We start from the raw sequence: 13559 nt of genomic DNA, 5'->3' as shown, positions 1-13559 counted from the left end.
CAACTTTCAGATAGAAGAGAAAAGCAATAAAGAGCAAGGAAATGAGTCTGCAGAAAAGCAGAGAGAGGTTAAACACAAGGAAGTTTCCAAAACTGCTACTTCATAAAATCAGCAGACTGAAAAAAAAGAAGAAAAAGAAATTGAAGGTATGTCCGGCAGTGTATAGTCAGAAAAGTTTCAGTATTTTAACATCTTCGTGTTTAATGTCAGAATGGTTTTAATTTAAAAAAGAAAAAAAAGTAAAAAAATATGTTTTAAGTTAGATCAAGAAATAAGCAAAAGGTTGTGATAATTTCTTTGTTTTCATTTCCCCTTCTTTTCCTTTCTTTTCTGCAATATTATATTATAAGAACTAAACACATATGAGATTATAAGAACTAAACACATATATTAGTCTTCCATGCACTCTTTTTACTCTGTGTGTGTGTGTGCGTGTGTGTAGGACAGCGCGGTGGCTCATTGGTTAAGACATTGGGCTTGTTACAGTGGTGGGATTCAAAAATTTTTACCACCGGTTCTGTGGGCGTGGCATGGTGGGCGTAGCAGGGGAAGATTATTGTAAAATCTCCATTCCTACCTCATTCCAAGGGAAGGTTACTGCAAAATCCTCATTTCCTCCCAATCAGCTGGAACTCGGGAGGCAGAGAATAGATGGGGCAGGGCCAGTCAGAGGTGGTATTTACAGGTTCTCCGAACTACTCAAAATTTTCGCTACTGGTTCTCCAGAACTGGTCAGAGCCTGCTGAATACCACCTCTGGCTTGTTGTCTGGAAAGCCAGCAGCCCAGATTCGAGACCCAAGTTCCATGCATCAGGGTGAGCTCCCATTCTCATCCCAGCTTCTGCCAACCTAACAGTTTGAAAGCAAACAAATGCAAGTGAATAAATATTAATTGAAATTGGTAGCCTCAATTTGCAGTTGTAAATTCTAAAGTTTATATATGTTGTAGGATTTACAAATGATGTTTGTATATAAGAGTAACATTTTAATCTTCAGAGAAATGTCTTAAGAGATTATTATCTCTATTGAGATACAAACTCAAGAGATCTCCGCAGTTAAAATGAAGAAGCATACGGGTCTGGGAAAATAAAATATGAAAGAAGAGAGAGAGAGGGAAAGAGAGATAGAGAGAAATTGTTAATGTATGTTGTGCCACCTTCCAATTTATTCTAGGTATCTATCTACACTCAGCATGTTACCAATCCTTCACTGTGATCAGAGCTGTAAAAAGCAAGGCAAGTGTGGATTCAACACATGGGAAGGGTACCAAGGGTATAGAAGTCAAGGACATCAAGATGATAGCTATCAATGCCTACAGAAAATGTAGCATTCGTTCTATGAGATTTATTTCTGAACTCATATAGATATAAAATTCTATATGTCTGTACACATAAAAATATATTTGTTTGTTTAAAAAGGTAAAGGTTCCCCTCGCACATATGTGCTAGACTCTAGGGGGCGATGCTCATCTCCGTTTCAAAGCTGAAGAGCCAGCTCTGTCTGAAGACGTCTCCGTGGTCATATGGCCGGCATAACTAAACATCAAAGGCGCACGGAACCCTGTTACCTTCCCACCAAAGGTGGTCCCTATTTTTCTACTTGCATTTTTTATGTGCTTTCGAACTGCAAGGTTGGCAGAAGCTGGGACAAGTAACGGGAGCTCACCCCGTTACGCGGCATTTGGGATTCGAACCTCTGAACTGCCAATCTTTCGATTGACTAGCTCAGCATCTTAGCCACTGAGCCACTACATTTCTTTGTTTAGCATACACCTAAAAAATACGTATCAGTTCGGGACAAGGACATTTTGCAATGTTAACTCAGACCTCTCTCCTATTTATCTACAAGGCCACACATAGTGCGGTCAGTGAAAAGACTGTCTGAAAAATTAGAATAGCAGCAACATTGGCCTGGCATATTACTCACATCTGTTGTTGGCTTCACAGTTAGAAGGACTACCTGTCATATTTTGAAAGGAGATAATCTGTAGTAACATTACCATCTGCCTAAGCTAAGTCAAACAGGGAATCTCAGTTTAAAACAATTATTTAAAAAGTGAGTTATCAGTTGTACTCTGGAGAGAAGATATGTCCTGCTGTGCTTGTCTAGGCCATCTGTTGATAGGGGAGAACCATTTGTGTGTCAGTTACTGATGATCCCCAAGGCTTTGCCCAATTGTATTTTTCTATGCCTGGCTAGGAAATGAAAAGAATGTATAAAAAGAAAGAGGGTTTAAAAACGAATAGAAAATAATTTATCAACTTCCTGAGTGAAGTAGTCCAAAGGTGTGTTAGTCATGCGTAGTGACTGGGAGTTATGGCAAAGGCAATTAATTGTTCAGGTGAAAGCCAGATTGGGGAGGTCAGAATATAGCCGAATGTAACTTGTCAAGGTTGAGAAATACTGATATAAAGTACACATTGCCTTGGGTTTCTGAGACTCTAGTTATAATCTTTGGATGAGGTCTACATAAAACCTCATAAAACAGTTTATGTAGACTGTTAACAGCTAAATGATCAAAAGATTCTGAACTAAAAAAGATATAGCATTAACCACAAATTCATATAAACGTGAGACACCTTCCTCTTGTCTGCATTTCTAGATTTGCTGAAAAGTGTGGTGGTGGTAAGTCTGGATATAAATGGTCTGCTATTGCAATTCATGAGACCAGTTGCATATTATTAGTATGAGCAACTAAAAGTTATAATTTGGTTTGTGTATATTTAAATATGACAAAATAATAGAAAATACATAATGATGAGGAAACACAATCTCTGAAATAGTGTAGAAGTAAAAGTATAGTGTATACAATCAACAGTAATTGCAATCCTGACAAACAAGCCTTGGTTTCAGGAATGAAATCCAGCAGGTTCTGACAGATTCTGGAGAACTGGTGGCAGAAATTTTGAGCAGTTCGACAAACCAGCAGCGAAAATTTTGAGTAGTTCAAAAAACCGGCACATACCACCTCTGGCTGGCCCCAGAGTGGGGTGGGAATGGAGATTTTGCAATACCTTTCCCCTGTAGTGGGGTGGGAATGGAGATTTTGCAGTATCCTTACCCTGCCATGCCCACCAAGCCATGCCCACCAAACCACACCACGCCCACCAAGCCATGCCCACAGAACCAGTAGTAAAAAAATTCGGATTTCACCACTGCTTAGTTTGGTTTGTTAGAACTAAGATATTTCACTTCTGGGGAAGAAATGGCAAAATGAAGTAGACCAACTTTTTAATTATTCCTCTCTAGAAAAGGAGAGGTTTTGAGATTGCCCACAAGTATCCAGACAGTTGCTCCTTGCAAGGAGATTGCAAGACATTGGTCTCTGGTGGATTTAGAGCTCTGGGTGATGAGGGCATACCCATCTAGCTCAAACTGTGGACAGCTACTGGGTTTGCATACTTCCTTTTCCAATCACTTTTGGAAATTACTTGCTAATTGCTTTATTATTATTAGTTATTAGGAACTTTTGGCTTGACAAATTTTACAGCACTGGTGAGTTTCCTTCAATTCGTAGTGAAAGATGATTTTAAATACAACTTTAAGGCTTAAAAATATTACTTTAATAAAAACAGAAAAATTATGATTAAAGCTTTGCTTTCATAAAGTTACAAATGGAATAAAGGTCCAGATAAATTTGAAATAAGATTTTGGGATAATTATAAAGAATCCTTCCTGAGGGAAAATGCTTTTTGTTTAAAAAAAAAAATTTTTAAGAAAATAAGACCTTAAAAATTGGACACACAAAGGAATTAGAAGGAGCTAAAGATTACAATTAAATGAGAAGTTGCCTTGTGGTGAGAAGGGCAGCAAATAAATTTAATAAATGGATAAAATAAGAATATTCAAACTTGATTTTTCTAATACAGAATAAAACAAAATATTTTGATATTAGATATATTGAAGGATAGTTTTGAACAACAAACCCAGGATTTATTTTTAAGACTATAGATAGACTGAAAATGGATTTTAAAATGACAGGCTACAAGAATGACATGGAGAAAGTGTTACAGTGAACATACAAAAGAAACGACTGATGTCTTAATAATTAAAAGAGATATTTTGATTATTAAAAGGGATATACATATCAGCAACCATTTCTTTATATATTTATTTTCCTTTTCTTTACTATAATCCTGTTTTGTCTGTATCTTCTATTTTTTTTCTTTTTAGTTTGCATTAGTTTTTACCATTGTAGTTGCAATTTTAAATAAAATTACTATTAAAAAAATAACTAGCATGTTTCTTTCTTTTTTATCAAAACTATCACACACGGCCCCTCAAGGTAAGCTTTTCCTTGGTGTAGGAATTCTAATCCAAACTATCTGTATTTGGGAAGCAAGGCACAGATTTGTATCATTATATCTACCATGCAAGCACTTGATCACATAATTATATATTATGTTATAATCACAGTTTGATACCATCCTGAAAAACATTTTCTGCATATGGATTTCCAAAGAAACTTGGACAGGGGGACATATCTTAAACTAGTCAATCAGATACGTGCCATTTTTGCCATTATATCAGTAACATCCTGGTTTACCCATAAATGTGTTCTGTATTTGAGGTATCATTTTGACTTCTGTTCCAGCTTGCCTGAGGCTAATGCCAAGAGCTAATTCCATGTCCTCTTGGCCCTATAAACCTTCTAGTTGTGCTAGCTAGAAGGATAGTGCCTAATCTGTTTCCTTATCTGATTGCTTCCTTGAATCTTGGCCCATGTCTGCTTTTGACTATGAATTTATCTCTAGGATTAATATTTGCTAATTTAGAACTCATCCATTCCTGTCCTAGATCACATTCTTTCAGCCCTTTTGGGTAGGCCTGTTCAAGATACATACTGCAGGGGTTCCAGGTATGATATTTTATGTAGAGTTACCATATTAACAGAATCTTGAAAGCCTGTATTTCACTTTTTAAGCAAAACAAGATCATGGCAAGGCAGTACTAAATCTCTATCTCCACTTTCAATTTTCCCAGAGCTGAATAACTACTTGATGTCTTCTACTTTCTCTTAAGGCCAGAGCTAAATTCCTTCCCAAATTCATACATTTAGGGAACATATTAAAGGCAAATAGCGAGAAGGTTTGAATGACTGAGGTGGCAGCTGTGATCTTGAAGAAGAAAATAGTAGCTTTTATCTTGAGATATCTTCTATCAAACATAGATATAAAGATCAGAAGCTGTGCATAAGAGGAGTAGAATACTAAGAGTTTTTCTAAAAGTTTCGTAGAATAAGGTACAGCAGTTGACATCTAAATTATACCACTTCAGACTTCATTGGAGAAGAAATTTCTGTATGTTGCAGAACTAAAAGAAAAAAGAAGGCCCTTATAAATTGTTGCATGGCAGAGATTTACTGCAGCCTTCTCTCTAATGCAAACTGAGACACCCTATGATATGATCTTGTTAATTTCAGAATTACATCTCTCAAATTTACATTCTGAAATGCTACAGTCCAGAATTCAACACCTCATCCAACATCAGTTTGGTCTGGTTTAAAGGAGCTAACCAAATGGACTGCATATTCTTTAATAATAACGGAGACAAACATATTTTAAAAGTTCTCTATAGTAGCTTCTCCCAAGAAGGAGCTTGTCATAGCAAAAAGCAAACTGGTTCAAAATTTGTTCCCATATTTTGATAATTCATATTGTTGGGAGTTTTGGGTTCTATTCTTTAAACCTAAATGAATGTTAAAAAGTGGAAGCCTCCCAGTGGGTAACCGCTGTGATATGTGGAGAGGATTCAAAAGTTTCAGTGACTAAGAGAATAATAGGAAGAGGAGTTCCTGCTAGAGTCAGTAACAGGAATAGGGGGGAAATTTCCAAAATGTCAAAGAGGAGAAAGCAGCTTTCAGAATAAATAATCATAATAACCAAAAAATGGTCAATAAGAAATATGTATGATGACTGGATAGTTTTTTAATATAAAACAAGAAAACCTAAGCAAAGATATTCACATTTCTTCATTTTCTATTATGTATTTTCCATTGCCTTTTATATCCCACTTTCTAATAGAGACAGTTCCTTACTCTATTTATTTTCTGCAAATGTTTCCAATATTTTGTAATTTCATTTGTAAATGGATACATTATTATATGAATAAGTGTAATATACATACAAATGTTTTTCTTCCATTAGCTTCATTCCTGTCTATTTTATAATTGAGTTTTCTATCTTAGTTCCTATGATTTCTCTGATCTTCTTGAAGCAAAAGAAAATAAAAGCTATTTTAAGAAAATCAAAAAAAAAAAAACCCCACAGAAGTTAAGGTCCTGCTGTCTGATTTTTAGATTTTCTTAGTTTGATTTTTAATTTTCTCTTAAATTTTTTAGTTAATTTCCTTCAGATTTTTTTCTTTTTAAGGATATAGTTTACTAAACTCTATATACATTTGCTACTTTTAAGAATATTTAACTGTGATGTTTCATATCTATACATATATAAAATGAGAGAGAGAGATGTAGATATGTTTCATACAGTATCTCTATATAAAAGAATTTATGGTCATTGAATATCTCACAAAAAAAGAAATTCTAGGGTAGCAAACAAAAGTCATAATAAAACTAAATAATTGCAAATTTGATGTGGTCAAATACTATATATTTTACACATGTTAAAGCAAAACTTAGCCACATTTAAAGATTAAAATCACATTGGTCAGAGAATAATAACTGTGAACAGAGATCCAGTTGTAAATAGAAATCTGACTAGATGAGGTATAAGAGTGAATAACTAAATATCTCTCCTGAAGAAGCTCAAGGTACATATATTGTTTTCTTGCCTCAAATTTTTCCTTACCACAATGTTATAAGGTAGATTGGACTGAGAGACTGTTGCTGTCCCAATGAAGTTAAGGAAAGGAATAACAAAGACAATTGCTATGAAGCATTGATGGTATCAAAGAAATTACAGGACTGTCATTGGAAGAGCTACAGGAGAGAGATCAAGATTATCATTTATCTATATAGATATCAGGTTGAAATGATATTACCTCAAGAGACTCTTGTTGTCTGAGAACCAGGAAAAAAATTGTGTGTGTGTCTGGCTGGCTGGTCAGCTGGCTGGCTGACTGGATGGATGGATGGGTGGATGAATGGATAAATAAAAGGATGGAGAAAGAGAAAGATGATATTTAGCTAGATAGATACCGTAACAGTAAACAAAGTCTTTTAGTTATTAATATGTAATCCCAGAGAAGCATGATTCTGCCTTTTCTTATGCTCCCCAAACTAGCAGTTGAATCTGTGACTTGCCATTAAAATTTCCCATTGTGCTGGAATAATATATACTGAAGGCATAACGTGGAGTCAAAATGGTGGTTACTGCTTACGACTGCTTAGAAGACAGAGACTATTGTTTTTCAGGTGAGTCTATAAAAAGACACCAACAAAGGATGACTTCAGTAGAAATATTTTGCTAAAAGTTTTCTCAACCTGAATTTATCCTTGGCTGCTGGTCTACTAACTCTGTAATTAAATTAAATGCCAGACTTAGGAAGATTACCATAGTGAGTTAGCAGACCAGCAGCTAAGGCTGAATTTGATTTGATTTATTTAATTCTTTGTTAAATTAGTTATAATTGCTGACCTCATTAGATACTGAGTGATTTACAAAATCCAGAAACCAATTAAACACACATAAGCAGGTAGCATACATTAAAACAAAGAGAGCAATAACACATATAAATATGACAAGGGCCCCACAAAAATATCAATGAATATATTAACTGCAGCTTGTGAACAGAGCCAGGTCTTAAAAGAAAGAGCTGCAAGCCCAGGACGATGCTAACATTTCACCAGTCTTGCATGGGAAAAAGAAGCCCATCTAAGATCAGCAATGAAAGTATCACTGACCTAAACTGTTTGTAGCCAAACAGTGATACCGGTAGTCACTCAGTCTTATCAGAATGAAGCTGAAGTCTACTTTTCCCTATCCAGCCCTGAACAGTCTCCAGGCATTGGTTCAGTACATACATACGTGTTGGTACAAAACTTTGAGAGTTCTAGGTTTATATACTGCAGTACTGCTATACTGCAGTCTCAAAACATACATGCAAGAATCCCACAATTGTTGAGAAAATATTTAGGTCCTTCTCATTATATTCATTCATTGGGGTCTTTAAATGGAACATCTAGTAAATAGACTAACTATGGGCAGAAACTTAGGTTCCCAAGATTGCTAAAAGACAAGAAATCCTTAATTTTCTTTCTTTTATAGAATATAAAATAACAGAGTTAAAAGGGACCTTGGAGGTCTTCTAGTCCAACCCCCTGCTTAGGTAGGAAACCCTACACCACTTCAGACAAATGGTTATCTAATCTATTCTTTAAAACTTCCATTGTTGGAACATTCACAACTTCTGGAGGCAAGTTGTTCCACTGATTAATTGTTCTAACTGTCAAGAAATTTCTCCTTAGTTCTAAGTTGCTTCTCTCCTTGATTAGTTTCCACCCATTGCTTCTTGTCCTACTCTCAGGTGCTTTGGAGAATAGTTCATTATGGATACATTAAGGAAAGCTGCCATCTCTTCTTCTGCTCTTGGAATGGTAGAACAGAATAAGAAAAAGGGATCTATTCTTCTTACAGAAAACAAACTGAGAGAGCACAAGAAAAGTACAGAAGGAATAAAGAAACATTTCTTGTTATTTCTACTCCTAACACCTACAGCAGTAAATAGGATAATGTATGTTTGCAGAGTAGGAAATGCCCTTCAACATCTTCTGTAGTAAGAGTTATCTTTTTTAGTTTCTAAATATTTCACATCACTGTTATTATTCTACAAATGTACAAGAATCTTTCCCTATCATCATTCATTAAAAGAAGTCAAATTGCAAAACTTCATTGCATCTCTCCTCTTGCAAAGGGAAGGCGATAGATGATGTCATTTGGAATCTTTATCACAAAATTAAAAAAAAAATCAAATTCCTTCCCAGCCAAATTCTGAAGGGAGAAGAATAAAATGTTGAAAGTCAAAACTGCCAACTTTGTAAGATAGAGCAGAATGAGGAAAATTGAAATCCTCAAAGGATGCTTACTTGCTTTCTAAAACTTCTTTTTCTTAGTTTACAATAAAATGAAAAGATGGGAAATGCTTTTATTTTTTCCCCCAGCAAAAACACGAGACTAGCATTCCTTCTTTAGTATACCTTTTTTCCCCCTCTCTGATTACACAAGTTTACAGAAACATATTGAAAAACCTCAGGTCAGAATTGTGACAGCCCTGAAAATATGCACTGACAGGAGAATCAAAAGAGAATTTTACTAAGAGCAAAGTGTTATGCATAACAAACCGAAGTGTTGCTGAGTGTAACTGAAAAGGATATTATATAGAACCAATCAAGAGGTTCATTTACATGCAATTAATAACAGTAATGATAATAGATTGTGCCTATTACGTGCACAGCTTTGCGAAGGGTAGAAGACAAATAGTTATATAAACGAAAGCCTAAAGTATTTTTTAAAGCAGATAAGTTCCAGTAGATCAGATACCTGACAATGGTAGTTAATCTTTTTGATCAGTCGGTATGCTGTGCATTTCTAAATAGAGCCTATTTTCATAGATCACATTTTAATCCTTGGTATTGCTGACACTTCAGTAACACTAGTTTGCCAGATACTTTATTTTGAATTGGTTGCATCCCCTGCAGTTTCTGCTTTTGAATTCCCCACAAGCTCAGACACAAAGCTTTTTGTCCCAATAATTGACAGAATTATTAAAATACTCAATTTTGGCATTGTAGTTTTTCAGAGATAAATAGCACTGAGAAACCAGGGGGGCGGCTTTTGATTTTCACACTATCTGCTGCCTCAGCTCTGCTATGATTGAACAGAATTTGTCAAGCTGAGCTGTTCTAGTGATAAGGACCTATTTTTGTAAGAATTGAGCCTTAGCTAAAGTCCCTTTTGAATTGACTTTGAGTCCTCATAGTTTTAAAAAAAGATCCATATCGTCCCCTTGACAGGAGAAAGGAAATAGTAGGCCCTTGCCTTCTTCTGGAATCTGTTGCTTATTTATCAAATCTAGTTGATCAGTCTTCTATCCCTGGACGACTCCCATCCCAAGTATTAACAAGACCCCATCTTCCTTAGATCTTGAACCAGACAAGGTCAGGTAGGTGTTCAAAATAAGTGTCATCAAACCCTCCCCCCCCCAAGAATAGGACCCAGTTTGTGGGGGCAATAAGCTGACTTTGTATAAAATATACAAAAGTATGAAGGCTATTGCTTAACGCACTGTAAGCCGCCCTGAGTCTCCGGAGAAGGGCGGCATATAAATCAAATTTTTTTTAAAAAATGCAAACGTTTTGTGTTCATCTGCATTTAAATGGTTTCAATACCTAACAAAACCACTAACATTCTGGCCCCTCATGTCTTATTTTGGCATAGATTATTAATATTTGATGAATGCAACATCTATTGCTATATTTGTTTGTATCAACACTATTACTTAGCCTGGCTAAATAATACCAAAAGCCATTTAACAAAGGAACAAGTATGCATGAGTATGTGCAATTTCTAGTAGGGATATAAATAATGTTAAGAGTTAAAAAATAAACGCATTTTAGCATTATTTGTTACAACAGTATAATGCTAGCATGGTGGGCAACGGTATTTCTGAGAAATTTGTTGTTTAGATTCCCTGTTGGTCTAACTTCAACATGTTATAACAGAATCCCTAAAATGATAATTGAACGACTATGAACACCCCCATGCAATGATTTATGTACCAAATAAAGCAATGATCCATGCAAACAAAATATTCTAATAAAATCAGTATGTTTGGATCCTTTATTCTTTGTCATCATTTTGACCCAAATTCATTGAGAAACATTGTTGAGAATACTGTTTTCTAAGAAGTGTCAAAAGGGATATTAATGAATTGCTATTGTTTATTAATTCAATTTGTATGCCGCCCCTCTCCGAAGATTCAGGGCGCTCCTCTCCAAAGACTCTCTGAAGACTCTACAACTGTTGCTCAGTACTAGAGAGTTATAAATTTAGTATATATCAAATTATCAGATAAGTTAATGCCAAGGAAAGGAAACAGGTGGAAGATCAGTTTATAAATTCACTAATATTAAGTAATCTGAGGTCAGCTTGAAGCAATTAAAAATGTTCACATCAGAACTTCTGCCAAACTAAGCTGCTTATGACCCTTCTATGGGGATACAGGGGGCAACCCATACTTTGAGAAGTCCTGCTCAGTGACATTGTACTAGGAAGCATATTATAATGAATAACTGTGAAGACACAATAAAGCATTTTAAGGCAAACATTTATACAAGAGCACCACCTAGCATAATGACGCTATTCTCAAGCAACCTGCTGCTTAAGATTCCAATTGTATTTTATTTATTTACATGTCTTGTAGGCTGCTCGTGTCTGCCAACTTTTAAATAGCATACAATTTTCAAATCCATAATTGGCATTAAATTATATAGTCAGTTCAAAAACTAGAAATATTTCTATGGAATTGAAAGTCAAGAATAAAAACATTAACAATAATCTCACAACCAAGAGACAATTGCAGTAGTCCTGCCTCCTTGACTTGGTGGAACAACCCAGTTTTCACTAACTTCCTAAAAACCAAAAGTGAAGGGGCCAATTATGGAACAGAAAGAGAGGGAGATGCTTTTCTAGAGGGGCTGTGATTGAAAAGGCACACGTAGTAAGCTCACCTATTGGAACATATCAGTCAGGAAGCTGTGATACGAGAGAAGGAAATACCAAAGCCCAAACAATGGTGAAAACGGCAATCAACCACTTGAATTACATCAGAAGCTACCTGACAGCTCTCAAGAGTAAGGATGTTCCGTGGGTATATCTTCAGGTACCCCCCTCCCCAATTTTAAGCTGCTGTCTTCTGAACCAGCTGCAGCTTCTGAATGCTGTTCAAGGGCAAACCCATGTTCAACAATCCAATCAAAATTGACAAAGAGTAGAGTGACCGTGAGTTATGCTTGTTATTCCAGAAAGGTTGTAAATGGTGCATAGATGAAACCAAGCAGTCTCCCTTGAATACATGTTCCTCAAACAGGAGCTGTGAATTTGAGGACATTTAAATTGCAAACCAGGTTCAAATTATGTTTTATCTGTGGTTTGTTACATATGGTCTTTGTTTTAACTAGTGGCGCTCTAGACATATCTTTGAGTTGTTTCATTTCCAGAGTTTCTCAAAGTCTCAGCAAGCTGGGAAGGGTCATTCAAGTGTAATTTTATCTAAGATTATTGTCACCTCATTCCAGTAAATAGTTAAAACCTACCACCAGCTTTGGAAATTCCTCAAGCATTATCAGAAAACCTAACAGTTCCATTAGATGTCTAGTCCATCCTCTGGGAAGTGATGGCACTAGAGAACTTTATGCCAACTGGGTAATCATCAGGCAGATGTTAGTAACTCTGAATCTTAGATCATCTCAAAACTGCCCAAGACAACTCAGATTTAGCACTCCAATTTAAACAAATTCCTTGACGTTTGTGTCTTATTTCCAAGTATATTTTCTGAGAAGCAAACCGATATGAAAACAATAGTTTTTGTAGAAAGATTGTTTCTAACCTGTCAACAGTAAATATTTCTACATATATATTGGTGAGCTATTCTTTAACTTAACTGTTTCAATGTGCCATTTAGTGGCCAGGAGTACAAATTGCACTTGTCTTTTATACAACGTTGTTTCATCCCAGTGTTTGCAGCACTGAATGAATCCAACAAGACAGAGTGTATTCCTGCGAAATTTCTAACAAACAGATGCAGTATGGCTTTAGGTTATGGGAAGTAAACATGATTGCTAAAGTCAGTCTCTCATTCCCATAATTTCTAACAGCTTGACTAATTTAAACAGCACTTTCTACACAAAGGAAGGAAATGGAAGACAATCCTAGTCAATCCTAAATTATAATCTTCAATTTAAAAATAATCTGTTTCCTGCTGTACAGAATAAAAAATGCTTATTATATCTAGGCCAAATAGACAAATTAATTCCCTGTGAGATCTTGCAGAGTGAATAGAAATGTAATTGGTCATTCTAATGAACTGATTTTAGTCCTTCATAGATATGAACCCTGTTCAGTCAATGCAGATGATAATCAGATTCAAATTCTGCATGTAATTTGTTTTCATTGCTGCCTTCATATTTCTTAATAATTAGAAATTTGATAAACTTACTGAACTTTCTACTTTTCTCTACACAATTCATGATAGGCATGAAACTATACTTAACAAAAGATGACCAAATATGGTTCAATGCTATTCCTGCATTTACTTAAAAATAGAACTATTTACCTCAATAATTTAAAATGGAAGGATCATCTTACATTTGTGGAGAATATGTTTCATTATTAGATCACTTTTGGTTTGTCAATCAACAAGAGAGATATAGGACACATCAACACATCCTCCTTGCATCAAAGCTGAGATGACCTGCTTATCTTTTGTGGATATATACTCCATCTTGCTGCCAACCTATTGGTAGGCAAGGTGAACCTGAACCAAAGCAATTTGGCAGAAAAGTCGTGTTTTCCAGGTGAAAATGTGATATAACCTATACAAAT

The sequence above is a fragment of the Pantherophis guttatus genome, chromosome 2 (assembly GCF_059756535.1).
Source record: "Pantherophis guttatus breed Tessera chromosome 2, ASM5975653v1, whole genome shotgun sequence".
Taxonomy (NCBI): domain Eukaryota; kingdom Metazoa; phylum Chordata; class Lepidosauria; order Squamata; family Colubridae; genus Pantherophis; species Pantherophis guttatus.
This window is presented reverse-complemented; position numbering follows the sequence as displayed.